Below are 17,733 nucleotides of genomic sequence, written 5' to 3' on the forward strand. Positions count from 1 at the left end.
AAACCGAAGTGAACGGAGAATTTCATGGAGGTAGGCCTGGGCCCACTGGGGCTGTAGTGGCCAAGGAAAAAAAATGGTTCTGGCGATGGTGTATAATAATCAGAATTACTGGATTTTCGGACTTCGTCCATCGTCCGGTATTATAGAGGCTAGAAAACACAGCGTTTCGGAAACTGGATCTGTTTCTGTACTCAGGTGCGAGGGGAGACACCTACTCTGTTGGTTCCCTTAGAACGAGCTAACCTCACTCATTTGTTCTTCTTGAAACTGTATTATTATTATTATTATTATTATTATTATTATTATTGTGTTATTCGTAGTGGAGTGAGACTTTGTACTGGGGCCACTGTTTGTCCTACTGAACTAGCCCAGATGATAATGAGTGTGGAGCAACTGGTGGAATGAAGACTGGCAGGAGAAACCGAAGTACTAGGAGAAAAACTGCCACAGCGCCATTTTGTCCACCACAAATCCCACTTGACCAGACCCGGGCTCGAACCTGGGCCACCGCGGTGGGAAGTGCGAAACTATATTACTTCAGCAAAGGTCATTTAGCGGTGAAGCAGTCACAAGGGGGTGAACATGAAGGCGGAAGTGTTTCGGAGGAACAGGCCGTGACGCATGCGAGAGCACTCTGTCGGGATTTATCCGAATTGCGGAGACATCACAAAAGCTCTCAGTGAGAACAATCAGCCGTTTGATTAAGATTCAGACGTGAACCTTTGAAGTGAGACATGTAGACCACCAACGTATGGTGAATATCAGTTTATGTAGAATGCAGTAGACCTGTTACTCAGCCGGACCCCACACCTCTAGCATTCTAGACACGTACTCTGTGAGAGCTTGGCTGGGAAGTTCGGCCGAGACATCGGACATACCGAGATTTTCGCGGTTTTCCTCGGCCTCTCCAAGAAAACAGTTCACGATCGCTTCTTCCAAATCATTTTCAGCTTTTCATTCAACCATCGATCTACCTTTAGAGGTTAGAGATTCTAAATATTTTAATCATCATAAATAACAAACAAATAAGTGAATCAAGAGTCCTACCTTCTGAAATACAATGCCGTTTAACCTGTTAAAAATCAATTGACGTTTCGGAGGAAGATGTCGTTTCCATCTTCAGAAAAGTCTCTTGACTTTCAAAAGACTACACGATGTTATGTCCCACAAGATAAGATTTTTCATAATCGATCTCAAATCCTACAAGGAAACAAAGTAAATCAGTTTATAATTACAGGAAAACCTCAGTTTGCTTTGCCATATTTCTAATATATAAATGTTCTCAGCCGGTCAGGGTAGCTGAGCGGTCTAAGGCATGTACTGTGTTCTTTCGCTTGGAAGCCGAGATCATGTGTTCCAATGCCATACGAGGCATGGATGGTTTGTGTGTATGCGTTTATTCTGTGTTTGTGTTGTCCTGTGTTTAGATAGAGGCCTTGCAACGAGCTGATCACTCGTCCAATGAGTCTTATCGTCTGTAAAAATGATCAGTGAACTGAGAAATGAGCCCTATGTTCTAAAGTAGGAGCAAGAGGAAGTAAGAAAATTAATTTTCTCACATTTTACAGAATGCCTGTAACTAAACAGTACATATTCCTATGGAAATTACGTACGAAAAACAAATACAAACCAATATTTTAGTATTCATGATAGCCCTACAAATGATACAAATTCGGCTAGTAACTTCTTTTCTATTCTTCGTGTTTCTTTGCTTCGTCTTTTTGGACCAAATCGAGAACCCCCCCCCCCCCACTACTCTGGCCACGAAAGCGGAATAATTTCAATCTGTGCCCGCGGTCCCGGAAACAAGAAAAAGGGAAAAGTTCTTATTTGGTTCTTCTCCAAATTACCCATCCGCGTACAGTCCTGTATAAGAGCCGATCCTTCACTTCGCTTAATTTCCCTCCGAACACAGCAGGAAGAGTAGGAAACCGAGGCTGTTCAAGTTCCAGCGCCGAGGTTTAAGGGACCCGAGTAAAGGCATAGGCTACAATCACTACTCGACTTTAAGTCAAATGGGGATTTCTATTCACTTCTCAGACACTTGATGTGTTTGATTCACATCTATTTAATAAGCCAGTATATCATTTTTATGAACCTTTTTCAGTTCTCAGCTACTTTGCTACTGTTATAAGTCCATCACCCTATTGTCTAGTTCGTTCACTTATGTTACAGGTAACTCAAGTTGCAACAGCAATACAGATTCTGTGTTGAAGCATCACGTGAAGAAGATATTTCCTATGATCATAGCTGTATATCGAACGATAAAAAGTAATCAGCAGTGTTTTGCAGAAGGACCTGGGGAGAAAAGAAGAATGTCCATAGAGAAAACCGTCAACACCGGCTTTCGGCCAATCAGGCAGGCGAACTCTGTGACTCAAGAGTACTAGAATATCACCGGCCAACCACTCCAGCACTGCACTTGGTGAATCTGGCGTTCTCACCGCAGTAAACAGCAATACGACGCCATGTAATATCTCTTCTCTCTTGAAGCAGAGGCAGTAGGTTCCTGTCTACCCAGCTACAAAGTGTCATATCCCAGAAGAACGTGATCTTAATGGTAAGCTCTGTTACCAGTCTGAAGAAAGAAGGAGAATCAAATTTCAGTTCTATCTTTATTTTTACGATCTCTGGAGTAGTACTAAAGGATTAAATTTGTTTATCTGTCCTCCCACCTCTTTACTGAAGAAGATGAAGTAACAGGAGGTTGGAGAAAACTACACAATGAGGAACTTCATAACTTGTACTCTTCTCAAAGTATAATCAGAATGATCAAGTCAAGGAGGATGAGGGGGACAGGGCATGTAGTACGAATGGGGCGAAGAGGAATCCATAGAGGATATTGGCGGGAAAGCCAGAAGGAAAGAGACCATTAGGAAGACCGAGACGTAGGTGGGTGGACAAAATTAAAATGGATCTTAAGAGAGATAGGATGGGATGATATGGATTGGATTGATCTGCCTCAGGATAGGGATCAGTGGAAGGTTCTTGTGAACACGGTAATGAAACTTCGGGTTCCATAAATGCTGGGAAGTTCATGAGTAGCTACACAATTGGAGGCTTCTCATGAAGGGCTCAACTCCATGAGTGAGTGAGTCCTCCCACCTGTTCAGAGTTCAAGAAATGAAATTCCCGATTTTTGTGAAACTCTGTGTGAAGAGCATGCCATTGGATGGCAGTCAGTTTTAGGGAATATCATTACACCTTGTCCTCGGCGGTGAATACAATATAAGCGTCTAAGCTCGGACTTCGAATCTTGGAAGATAATTTCTGTGTTGAGAAAATAAGAGAAAGATATAGCAGGTACTGAAGATTGGTAAAGGCGTGGTAAGCAAAATTATACACGAAGCTCTTTGAAGTATATTAAACTTACTTAAATATATGCACAATGAAATGCAAATTACTTGAAATCTCCCGTATCGAATTTCGACAAAACAAATGCGAAACACTTTGCTGGATCTATGGAAAATTCCATGTATGGCTTCATACAAACAACAATGGATCAACGTGGCTGAATATCGGAATTGCCTGATAACGTTCGAAAGGATTCTTCTATATGGAATTTTAGCAAAATTTGTGGAACCTTTTTAAGATATGTGGACAGTTACTGACTTACTCGTATGTCAACTAGGCTTTGCTGTAGATCAACTAACTAACTTCATGGAGCTGAGCCCTTCTCGAAAAGCCGCCAATTGTGCAGCTACTCAAGAACTTCCCAACCTTTCATGAAAACCGAAAGTTCATTACCGTGTTCACAAGAGCTCTCCACTGGATCCTATCCTGAGCCAGATCTATCCAGTTCATACTACCCCATTCTGTCTCTCTAAGATCTTGGTCTTCCCAGTGGTCTCTTTCCTTCTGGCTTTCCCACCAATATCCTATATGCATTCCTCTTCTCCCCATTCGTGCTATATGCCCTGCCCATCTCATCCTCCTTGACTTGATCATTCTAATTATGTTTGGAGAGGAGTACAAGTTCTGAAGCTCCTCATTATGCAGTTTTCTCCAATCTCACTTGATCTCTCTTCGGCCCAGATTTGCTGTGGATCAACATGGCTTAAAATCTGAGTTGGCCGACTACTTGTGATGGAATGTTATTGTGCCGAATTTCAGCAAAATTGGCCAAACGGTTTATAGGACAAATCTAGGTGGAAAATTTTACGTTGTAAAGAAGATCTAGTAACTGAATCTGCCCCCCCAAACAAAACAAACTCCGTTGTTTTAGTCCGCAAGCGAACTATACCGACCGAGCGACCGCCGCTTGTCAGCGAAGTTAGTGCCAACTTTAGCGGATAGAGGGTGTCGCGTGGTCAGCGCAACGAATCCTCACGGCCGTTAATGTCGGTTTTCTAGACCAGAGCCGCTATTTCCTTTAAATAGCTCTTCAATTATCCTCACGAGGCTGAGTGTACCCCGTTCCAGACCCACTACTTCTCAGAAAATCTGGTAGAGCCGGGAATCGAATCCGGACCTCTGGATCTGTAGCCTCGAACTCTGAACAATAGACCACAGAGGCGGTCGAATCCTCCCCCATAAATATGAAATTATTTCCTCTTCCAATATTTTTATATTTGACATTAAAATAAAAGAAACAAAAGAAATATCCGTTGTAATTATAACATCTGAAGTGGAAGTGTGTCTTACAGATACTATTTACAGAGGAAGAACCCGCTGCACAGGAATGAAACAGAATCGATATACAAAGAACAGCGTCTCTAGGTCTGCCTCTTGAGAAGTTATTGCAATATTCTTCTCCGAATTTATTTTCAAGATAATTACATTTCCCACAGGCAACACTGTTTTCCCTTCACTGTTCTCAGAATCGAAATTGCGCCAACTTCCAAGTTGTCCCTTACTCCATTCTCCTTCTCATGACATTAACACTTCGTCATCCTGTTGCTGGAATACTGGAGGCAATGTTGACCAAGGAACTTCAGTGCCAAATGTACTGAGTTCGGCTCGAAATCTAAACAGTGCTTCCAACTGCGAGTTCTGCTTTTCATCTTTTAACTTAGCGAGAAGGAAAAGAAAAAGATGGTTAAACGCCTCTCGTTCCTCCTTTGCCACCCCCTAACCCCGCTATTCGAGTTTTGTTCATACATATACACACACATTACATAATATTACACAAACAACGATTGAGACGTGAAATAGCTCAGTGTGTATAGTGATCAGGGCCGCACCATATAGCTCAAGCGGTTAGTCGCTGGCTTCCCACCGCGGCGGCCCGGGTTCGATCCCGGGTCTGGTCAAGTAGGATTTGTGGAGGACAAAGTTTCGCTGGGGTAGGTTTCCTACGAGTACTTCGGTTTCCCCTGCCAATCTTCATTCCACAAAATTCTCCATCATCATAATCAACCGGGGCAGGCTACAATAGGCCAATCAGTGGCCGCCGTGCCGAGTGGACCCAGTTGGACTCCACCCCCCACTAAGCGAATTTAAAAGAGTATGTATAGTGACTAGCCTAAGGGACGACCGAGGAGTCGGGACTCGAATCCCTGGAGGGCAAGAAATTTTCCCGTTCTCCATAAATTTCAGACCGGTTCTGGGTTCACCCAACCTGCTATATGATGGGTACAAGGGGCTGGGTCCCTGGGGATAAAGGGGCAGGGGCATGAAGCTGACCACTCACCTCTAACAATGGTGGAGCTATACCTCCATTACCCACAAGTCTTCATGGCAAAGCGCTTAATTGATTAAGCCCAGAAACAGCGCTACATTATCTCTACCTCGTACCAACAGCTGTGGATTGTTACAAATACTTAATGTATTTGTACTGAATATTAAATCCTTCCATCCTCTCTGTTTCTGTGTGACTGCTAGGAGACAAAACCAGTTTATATAGTACAAGAAGCGATCTATACCCAACGCTGCATCACTTGGCAACATTCATAGCCTTTGTTTCGTTCCTTGGCAACCGTTTAGTGCATCAAGCAATTATTCTGCGGCGCAAGGGCGGTAAATGATGGAAGTTCTTAAGGCGCGTCCACATTACTCGTGCTCATGCTCGTGCTCGTGCTCGTCGGTAGACTCGTCTGGCTTTTATTTGTGCCCGTAAAACTTCGTCCACACTACTTCAGTTGCCCGCCAGGGTTCGGCGCGTGAGGATCCGTATATTTACTCGTAGTGTGTATAGGCTGTAGTCGTATTTTAATTTATTGGCTATAGCTTTTAAATTAAAAATTTTAAATTTGCTTGTCTCGTGACTTGTCATACCGTCCACATTACTCGCGAGCATAGCGAGTCGCACGAGCACGAGTAATGTGGATGCGCCTTTAGCACTATTACGCCTGTATTCATAATATCCATATATACAGAAGTAAGACTCAATTCTCTCTTTAGTCTGCCTATGTACAGAAGTCAGTGTTATTGTGTGTGGCCAAAGTGCTGCAGACTCGCTAGGTAGCAGAGATACCTACGAGGGAGAGTCAGTAAATAGGTCACAAATGGATATAAGACGTAAATCATGTGATATTCGAAACTGGGAAAAGAAACATTTATTTCTCGACATATTCTCCACCAATATTGATACACTTGTCCCATCGCTTTGCCAGTGCGTCGAAACTCGCAGCATGGAAATCTTCTGCCTGTCTCAGCCATTTCCGCACCTCCGCTTCAACTTCTTCGCCATCAGCGTAACACCTTCTACGTTTCTCGACCCAACTGTAAACCCTTTTATGCGACAAACACTTCCCACCATAAACAGGAAAAATTTCATTATGAATACCCTTTGCATTGAGTCCTTTTGCCCACAAAAAAATATATATAATACACCACAACGCTGCTCTTCGGTAGTACAATCAAGCACGGTCGCCATTTTGACTACTAAAACCAGCCTCTGAATATGGGCATGCGCGTCTGCTACCTAGACTCTCATGAAGCTGGAATGTGCTGCTACCTAGCGCTACACATAGGAGACATATTACGTCCGTTACAGCTGTTTTACTTCCATTTGTGGCTCCTTCCTGATTCAGTCGCCAGTTCAATCCCTGTCTTGGTATAAAAACAGATTTCCAACGTTGATGACGTGTAAATTCAGACAGGCCACATCGAGATTAGTGCATCCAAGTGGATTAATGAAGGGGTTCTCTGTGGGAATTTAGCTAGAGACGAGAACCCTTCTGCCTGCTGCATTTGTGATAACTGAGAATATTCTGCTACTGCTTATTACTACAACGGAATGTTTCGAAATGTACACGGGAAAGGCACGAAGCGTAGAGCGGTAATGTTGAAGCGACAACTATTACTGATGTTTATAGAGGGTTTCCTTGTGTCTGTTTTGTATCCGAGGGCTAGACCGTACAATAGGCGAGTGTTACAGTTTGTCAACATGTGACTGAAAAAGGAATGTATCTCTATTGTTTATTGTTCGACTAAACAATGAGAACTGTGACGCTATGTTTCTAGTCGAACAGAAGGTGTGCGTAGTTATTTTTGATAGAGTTTGCTGTATATTCCTCTAGATAGCAGCAGCACATTGTCAATTTACCAAGTTTAGTGTCTTCGTATAAATTTAGCAGTATTTATTTACAGAACTTTCAAGTTTGGTATTGATGACAAAATTTTCGGTTAAAATGTCAACGGTCTTTTAATTATTTCGGCCCGTTTATTTTGAAAAAAAAAAGATACCTGGGAGAAGAGAGGACGTTTTCGCTAGTATTCAAATAAATATGTACCTACAAACTACCACTTCCATGGAACAAGACCCTTCTTGAGACGCCAATAATCCTGAACTGCCCAAGAAATTACCCGCCTCTTATGGAACCAGAATGTTCACGTCCGTTGTTTTGAACCCAATTCTGAGACAAATGAATCCGCTCCATATCAACGTCCCATTTCTCTTCGGTGACTCACTCCATGGAGCTGAGCCCTTCTTGAGAAACCGCCAGTTGCTCAGCCACTCACGAATTTCTCAACATTTTATGGAACCCGGAGGTTTATTACGTGTCCACAGGAGCCCTCCACTGGTCCCTATCCTGAGTCAAATCAATCCAGTTCATACCACCTCACCCTGTCTAAGAGCCAATTTAATATTATCCTCCCACCTATGTCTATGTTTACCTAGTGGTCTCTTTCCTTCTGGCTTTCCCACCAAAATCCTATTTGCGTTCTTCTTCTCTCCCATGCGTGCCACATGCCCTGTCCCTCTTAGATGCATTTAAACATCATCTTCCCATCTACGTTAAAGTCTTCAAAGTGGCCTCTTTCCTGACAGGTTTCCGACAGAAAATTTTGTGTCTTGCTCTGTGTCCAGAAATATACAATACGCTGTTCATTTGGTTCGGTAACCCAATCGACGTCAATCAGTTTGGTGACAACACAATCCGTGGTACAGATGTTACGATTTCTGTGCGTAATATTCTTTGTTGGACATCTTGTACCTATAGAGAGAGTAGGAGGGATCGATTTTTTCCTCTTCTTCCTTGCTGGATTACATGACAATGCCGGTCCTACACTCGTATTTCGCCGCCGACATCCTCCCGAACCCTGCACGTGCCTCTCACCTCCTCACAGATGTATGGACGTGGCTGCAACTTCGACTTACCTACACCAGTTTGTGAGAATTATGTACGTCCCTTTCCTTCTTCAGGGACCCCCACCAGATCACCAATAACAATTGGGGAACGTGTTCTGGAACAGGAATTGCCCAATGATTCCCAGGGCTCTCCCATCCCACCATCTTGAGCCCACCACCCATTTCTTGCCTTGTGTCTGATGTTCTAACCTCCTACCACAATCTTTCCACCCCATGCACAAAATTCGTCGTCTGTGCCTAGTGTATTCCTACGTACCACGTTATATAACTTCCGCTTCATTAATCTTTCAAAAGAATTCCGTTGTCTACTTGGTTTTAAATCACGCCATGTTTCCACTTCAAGAGATCCAGAATTTCTGGCCGTAAAAACAAAGGAGATATAGATTAAAATTTATATTATTTTTATTATAATCAAATCGATGTTTCAGTTTCGTCGATGTATATGTTTTAAGTGCCGGTCACGGTAGCCGAGCGGCCTAAGGCATGCACTGTCTTCGCTCGCTCGGAAGCCGGGATCGTGGGTTCGAATCCCACTCAGGGCATGGATGTCTGTGTGCGTTTTTCTGTGTTTGTCTACAGATAGAGGCCTTGCGACGAGCTGATCACTCGCCCAAGGAGTCCTACCGTATGTGTAAGATCTAGAAAAACCGAAGTGAACGGAGTTCATGGAGGTAGGCCTAGGCCCACTGGGGCTGTAGTGCCAAGGGGGGGAGGATATGTTTTAAGTACTTGAATCCAATATTGCACACTTAATTCGTTAGAATTACTACATATGCATCTCTACTTCATTCGCATTATCCATATTACCTCAACCCATACGATGGGATATGGTGTGGGAAGTCGAGGTTCGATTCACGGCAGGGATAAAAATGTTCTCTTCTCCACAGTGCCCACACCGTCTCTGGGGCCCACCTCGTGGGTACCGGAGGTAAAGAGGCGGGGGCGTAAACCTAAGTTTTCATGTTATGGTGCTTAACTAATTATGCACCGGGACAGCTTTACCTTTTGCCTTACCTTATCTCACACCATATGGTAGGCGCCAAACCCAACGCTGGACTAACAAATATCAAGAGGCTTACCAACTTATGGCTACATATGTGGGTTTTCTAATGTTCGCCATCCGAATTGCAGGACCAAGCCAGTGTAACCAAAGATTCGCCCGCACTAATAATACCAGATAACCTGAACAAATCACAGGCTTCCTCGGTAAGCCGCATCATGCCTCTCCTAATTACTTCGCCCCGCCTCAGTCCAACTCCTCGCCCAACACTTTGTTCTTAAGAAGACTTTCAATTTACGTTAGTCCCCGAAATAAACCTATCACGATTCACAACTGCACACAGCAACTACCAGTATCATTGTCTCTTTTATATGTTGGATGTTGGAACAAATTGAGGCACAACCGTGAACCTTCAGAGTGAATTATACAGTTCGAGTGCTTTAGGATTTGATGCTTTTACAGCGGTGGATATGAACAGTTCTATCATCTAGGGTATAACGCGATGTACTCCGTTAAATGTCAACTGACGTTTCGGAAGAACACGTCGTCTCCATCTTCGGGGTCGAAGAATAAGCCAAGCAAAAACCAATATGAAGTACGTAGCAAACTGCTGAAAAGGGATGTGACACGTTTCTCCTAAACGTCAGTTAATTTTCAACCGACTACATGGCGCTATATTCCAGAAGAGAGAATTCTTCAGACTGAATGGCGTTTCCATTTCGTTAAGTTTATTGCAGACGAAGAATTACTTTCTTCTTTTAGAAACTTTTGTTGTTTTTACAGCAGATAAGAATCCGTTTTGTTTCCTCCTGCATGGTGCAAGTTGGCAGTATCTGCTAAAATGCGACGCATTTGTACCACGCAAGACTGTAATAAGGAATATAAAATATTGATAAATACATCTCATTAAAAGAGACCAGTTGGAGGAAAACACGTGACATATTAAACGAAAGCCGCACCTAAGCTCAGGCCGCCCTGCTTCCCACCGCGGCGGCCCGGGTTCGAACCCATGTCTGGTCATGTGGGATTTGTGATGGACAAAGTGGAGCTGGGGCAGGTTTTCTCCGAGTATTTCGGTTTCCATGCCAATCTTCATTCCCTCAGTTGCTCCACAATCACCATCATCTATCATCCGGGACTGGTCATACCAAGTGCACTCACGCTCAACCCCACTAATAATAATTATAAAATAAAGTAAATAATATCCCTGTAACAGGCCTTGGAGGTTCATAGATTTGTTAGATGTTGAGATTCCCACATTTTCTAGACAATCGGCTCATAGATGGCGGTGAGGTTGTCAGCCATACGCGTCGGCCACCCTTTACCCCCAAGAATATTCCTGGTACTCATTTCTGTTAGAGGCTGAGTCGACCCCAGGGCCACAGTGCGGCTGGAATGATTAGGTCAATTGAAAAAATCCACCTCATCGGGATTAGATCATGCGATCTTCGGGCTTGTANAATATTCATTTTAATGTTATTTTTCTCCAAAGTGGGCTCATCTCTACAGGTTTTTATAAATGTTAGGTATTAGTTCTGAATGGTTGCATCCTGTTGTGTTAATTATATAAAATTCTTTATTAGAACCCGTCACAACACAACAACGAAACAGCTAATGTTCAGTAGTATTTACCTACATGTTTCGGCTTTTTAGAAAGCCATCATCAGGTAAATACACAATTAACACTTTCTTAAACTATTGAACTACATTTTATATGATTGGCACAATAGTGCTGGATTCTTGACAAATATATCACAATATAATAACACAAAATATAAAATACAATACAAGTTAAAAATCTTTTAAAAAGAATAAGATATACAATTCAAATATAATTGAAAACTATGCGTGTAATATGTCATATTTTGTATGTTGTTGCCATTGTATTGTTATGTTACATTTCTTGTTTCTGCGGTCATGTGGCGATAGTTGTCTTGCCATATACACGTATGGAGTTGGTTAACTACTTGGGGGCCCCTTGGTATGGATGCAGTATTATTTGGTTTTTACCTTATTTGACGGGTACCACATTTTACGTGTATTAAGTCCGGTCTGGAAGGAAGACAGACTGCAACTTAGGTCTTAGGTTAAGAGATCATTAGAGAATTCTGAATAGCCGGGCAGCGGTACGGAGAAACCAGTTGATGAAAAGAGTCAGCCAATTAAATATGCATACGCATATGACATATTGATTAACGCGAGCACATACACAAGGAACTGCAAATAAAATGTCGGTGTACGTGCAGTGGTAGTTGGCTAAAACCGAAAGAAAGCGACTTCAGTATAATACAATTCTTCTTTATAACACGTAAACGTAGGACAGAAACATAGGTCCGCTTTTAAACTTTTATTCTCTACTTTATGTTTTTAAAGTTACACAGAAACATTTTGCATTTTTATTACTTCTAAAACAATGTACATAAACGCAAAACACATAAAGTAACGGCTGACGCTATCAGAGTGCATTTAACATGCAAGCAAGAAGGATCATGCAATGCAACGATTAAGTCTTTCTTTTACAGCGGCACTGCAGTATACGGCTATAGGATCAAGAAATGCGTTTATATTGGCACGATTGATCAAATATTTAAAAACCAGTTCAATCCTATTTACAATATATTTAGTTAAGATTAATTTTAATATTTCCGGTCTAGAAAACCGAAATCAACGGCCGTGAGGATTCGTTGCGCTGATCACGCGACACCCTCTATCCGCTAAAGTTGGCACTAACTTCGCCGACAAGCGGAGGTCACTCGGTCGGTATAGTTCTCTTGCCGACTCGAGCCACGGAGTTTGTTTTTTCATTTTAATATTACCTTCCCAGAGAGCAAGTTGGGTTATGCGGTAACACTATCTACATATACTTGAGAGATATGCGGTTCGAATCCAGGTTGGGACACTGATTATCCTACGTTCTTTTTTTTTTGTTATAAATGACGGTTAATGATATCACCTCTGTATATCCGTTTGCTTTTCCTTCCTCCTTACAACGTTTGAAAAAACTGATGAGTTCTCTCCAACCTGGATATTGTCATGTACGTATCCTGGTAACGCGACAAGAAATTAATGGGTTCCGGATTAGACGAAGCTGTTTATTGGATAAGTCGTTACAATTACAATTACAGTCACTAAAAATGGCGTCTTCCAGACTATGCGACCTGACTAGTCCGTTGTCTCTCACGTTTCGTCTTCTGATTTGGCTGAGCTTTTTCTTCTGTTCCCAGCTCTGCTCCGTTTGCCTGTTCTGAGTTGCGACCTGCTTTCAATTATCCTCTAATCTGTTGTGGCCTGTTCTCAATTCTCATCTGGTTTCTTATCTTCTAAAGTCGGACTGACTAGGGGACACCTTCTTGAAGGGTACCGTTTCACGTGTTAGCTAATATATTCGTTACTGCTGGAACCGCCCTAGCTCTGGCTTTCATTTCCGTGGTAACGTCTGTTATATATGCACTCTCTTGGAAACGTGTTCTAACAAGACGTTGCCTAGCAATGGACGCCCGCTCTGAATCAAGATATTATGGCGGCACGCTACGATATGATTACTGTCATGTAACCTTGTGAGTTAATGTCAGCATGGCATATTACGAAATTCTGAGATGGGAACGACAGTGGCGCCGCTTAATCTAGGGTTTCCGTATTTAGTAAAACACTACAGCTTTCCCGAAGCCAAAACAGAATAGAAAAGTGACATCGGAGTTCTTGAATCGCGATCTATAACACGAGCATCCGGATGCAAGCGGATCCACTGGGAAAGGAATACAATCGGGAGGAGTAAGAGGAAGTTATGTGGCCGCGCCATAGCTCAGACGGTTAGTCGCTGGCTTCCCACCGCGGCGGCCCGGGTTCGAGACGGGATCAGGTCATGTGGGATTTGTGGTGGACAAAGTGGCATTGGGACAGGTTTTCTCCGAGTGTTTCGTTTTCCCTTGTCAATCTTCATTCCACCAATTGCTCCACATTCACAACCATCTATCATCCGGGGCTGGTACAATAGGCCAGTAGTAGCCGCAATACCAAGTGGACTCAGTCTCAACCCACTAAGAATAATAATAATAAAAATGGTAAATTTATTCATGGGGATAATCGTGAAGTTGCAACACGCTCAACCTCGGCACTAGACTGAGGTGACTGGCAAGTTTCACGCTCCTGCTGCTTTACCCCGAGATAAACAGCTCCCGGTACCCATTGTATACGAGGCTGGGTGGGCTTAGACCATGTCTGAAAAGAGGAAAAATTTTCTTGCCCTTACCGGTATTCGAACCCCGACTCCTGGGACGTGGCCTAGCTGCTATACCGACTGAGCTATCCCGGCTCATTCGAAAGGAGTATTTAATGTGACAGAATAACTGAAATGGTTAGGTCATGTACCGTAAGAATATATAAAATACTGACGAATTAAGAACCGACAGGGAAAGAGGCACTGTGAACTCTACAAAAGTGATCCGAAGACGAAAGGCAGTTGCAACACATATTAACGCTTAGTAAGAAAAGGCATCCGTTACAATTATAAATGACACTTTGTATATGTAGTATATATGCAGCTGCATTACGGATTCAATTATTATTAATTCGGCTCTGGCTATTTAGATGTGTCTTGAAGTTCCTCATGTAGTATTCTGCATTATAAGAAAGTACATGAAAATTCGAATATTTTGCGTTACCGTCGGACCAGGTTTACGGAGATGTAAGGACCCCGCATGCCTCCACACACATGCAACTCTCCCTTCACTCTCTGTATGTAACTTGGAGGCCTCGCCGGAGACATTAACAGAAGTTGAAAGGCACCAGTGTGTATGTAGGTCGCGGAGGATGGATAACGAACAGGACCTAGGTACCATCCTAGACATTTCAAAGTGCCGCTCGCCTATGAATCACTGAGGCGGTACAAGAAGCGACGTAGAAGGGAATGAAAAAGTGAGAAAGAAAGCAATATAAACAAAGACGGTAAGCAGATGGGGAACAACGTGACAGAGCAAGAAAGGAGGGAGGGGAAAAATGGTGGGGGTCAACAGAATAACCGAACCATATCTCCAATATTTTGCCTTCCCAAACACTTTCTCCAGTCCTTCTACTAAAGGACTTCTCCAAAAAGAACTGACAGATGGTACACGAGCCATCCAGAACGCACCCCCCCCCCGCTCCGAAAAAAACGTAACCTTAGGAGCAAAGACAGAGAAACCAAGGGAGCTTTATGTACGCTGATTATGTTAATAGGTAACGTGGGGAGAGTGTGTAACGCATTCAGTTAGTTAAACGTCGTTAAATAAACTAAGAAATAATGTGGAAACATTATGAATGTTACTTTCACAGCAACAGCGCATTTCCTTGTTTACACCAGATGGACGATATTCTATTTTGAGAACGCGTCTGTAGTCTAGTGGTCAGAGATCCTGCCTACATATCCAGAGGTCCGGGTTCGATTCCCGGCGCTACAAGATTTTCTGAGAAGTAGTGGGTCTGGAACGGGGTCCACTCAGCCTCGTGAGGATCATTGAGGAGGTATTTCAAGGAAATAGCGGCTACGGTCTAGAAAACTGAGATTAACGGCAGTGGGGATTCGTTGCTCTGACCACGCGACACCCTCTATGCGCTAAAGTTGGCACTAACTTCGCCGACAAGCTGCGGTCGCTCGGTCGGTACAGTTTCCTTGCGGACTGAAACCACGGAGTTTGTTTTTTGTTTTGATATTCGATTTTGTTTTCATACTGAGCTATCACATTGCTTATTCAAAGACGCTGTCAGTATCGAGACCTAATTTTTTTTTATTGCTAGTGGGGTGGGACTAAGTCCCTTGTACTGCGGCCACTTCTGGAATATTGTACCAGCCCCAGATGATAGGTGAGGGTGATTGTGGAGTAAATGGTAGAATAAAGATTGGCAGGGGAAACCGAAGTACTCTGAGAAAACCTGCCCCTGCGCCACTTTGTCCACCACAAATCCCATTTGACCAGACCCGGGATCGATCCCGGGCCGCCGCGGTGGGAAGCCAGCAACTAACCGCTTGAGCTATGGCGCGGCTAATCGAGACTATAAAGTGAAGATGATAGAATGATCAATGAATGGGGAACAAGTGATGGAATAAGAGGAAGCAAGGAAAATTGAAGTGCTTGAAGACAACATGCTACACTGTCACTTCGTCCACCACAAATCTCATATGACCTGATTTGGGATAGTAGTCGGGCCGGCATGGAGTGAAGCCGGCGACTAACCACCCTCAACGATACAGGCTGTACGGTGTAAAGCGACAAAAGTCGCCATTAACAAACTAACCTCATGGAGCTGAGCCTTTGTTGAGAAGCCGCCAGGCGCTCAGCTACTCAAGAACTAACCAGCAATGTACTCGTATGGAATCCGAGCCCTCCACTGGGCCCTATCCTCAATACAGTCCACATCATCCCACCCTATCTTCCTACCTAATATCCATTTTAATATTATTATCTCACCAACGTCTATATCTTTCCAGTGGTCCATTTTTTGCTGGCTCTCTTAAGTTCCTCATTATGCAGTTTTCTCCAATCTCCTATCACTTCATCCCTCTTCGTCCCATATACGTATTCTCCTCAGAAACCTCTTCTCAGATACCCTCAGTCTATGTTTCTCTTGCAATGACAAAAATCAAGTTTCACACCCATACAAAACCACAGAAAATATTATAGTTTTGTATAGAGGAATATTTTATAACATGCGTTTTAGTTGTTAGAAATTTTAAAACCGTGCGTTCAGAAAATTCTCCCGCTTCCTAATCAGGTCAGCGTAGCTCCGTGGAGAAAGAAGCCTCTTGCAATAAAATTAGACGATAGCTTTGAGCTATGATTTCAGATACGTCGAGAAGTTAGTGGAAATAAAGAAATCTCCTTTCACTGCTTCATTAGATCTGACTCGTAAAATTAACTGGCATTCAGTTTCAATTAACATCGTCTGCAAGCTATTAACGCCGACTCTCTCTGTTATTATAATGAAGACGGAAGGAGATTGGAAAAGGAACCGACCTGAGAGGAGGGAGGTTGGAGAGAGACTGGCAAGACCTACAAAACCAACTGCAGCAGCCCGCAAGAAAAGTGTTCTCGCTTGTGCTGCAGCGGTGACGAACATGCAGGGGATGTTTGCTTTGGGGTTTCTTGCTAGGGCTGTAGAATAGTGATCAGTATGTGTGATAAGATTTAACTAACTATACGAACACGAGGATGGTCTGTTAGGGTTCGATAACGGAGGAAGATAATTTACAAACATGATTGCAGTCTTTGGGTTTGCGACAACGTTTCATTTCGTTTCGTAGATGGTAATCACTCGACGAAAACAATACCATAATCCCCCCTCAAAAAGGAAAAATCTTAATTTTCATGACCATAAAAACTAAAATCGCAATTTACAAATTGCTATTCAGTATTTACTTACTTACGGAGGTGAGCCCTTCTTGAGGAGCCGCCAAATCTGCAGCTACTCAAGAGTATTCCAGAATTTTATGGAACCCGAAGATTCATTACAGTGTTCACAAGAGCCCTCAACTGGTCCTTAATCTGAGTCAGATCAATCCAATTCACACCAGCCCATCCTATCTCTCTAAGATCCATTTTTTTAATATTGACCACCCATCTACGCCTTGTTCTTTCCAGTGGTCTCCTTCCTTGTGGATTCCCCACCAATATCCTTTATGCATTCCTTTCTCCCCCATTCGTGCTACATGCCATGTCCACATCATCCTCCTTGACTTGATCATTCTAATTATACTTGAAGAAGAGTACAAGTTATGAAGCTCCTCATTATGCAGTTTTCTCCAACCTCCGGTCATTTCATCTCTCTTCGGTCCAAATATTCTCCTCAACAAATTGCTATTCAGTAAGGGGTAAAAAAGATACAGCTCTCCCTGTAACAGGCCGTGAAGGCCCATAGGGTTATGAGAATTTGGCACTCGATATTTTCTAGACAGTCGGCTCACAGATGGCGGTGAGGTTGTCAGCATTATGCGCCGGCAGCCCTTTACCCCCCCCCCAGGAAGATTCCTGGTACTCATTTCTGTTAAAGGCTTAGTCGATCCCAGGGCATAATGCGGCTGGAAGGATTACGTCAATTGAACAATACAATGACCTCAACGAGAACTGAACTCGCGACCTTCCGGCTTGTAGCATAGTGCCGCAACCAACTACGCTACCGCGTACCCCCCTTAGACCTATAATAATTTAATAATGCCGTAATCGTG

Source organism: Cryptotermes secundus, unplaced genomic scaffold, assembly GCF_002891405.2.
Source record: "Cryptotermes secundus unplaced genomic scaffold, Csec_1.0 scaffold273, whole genome shotgun sequence".
Lineage (NCBI taxonomy): Eukaryota > Metazoa > Arthropoda > Insecta > Blattodea > Kalotermitidae > Cryptotermes > Cryptotermes secundus.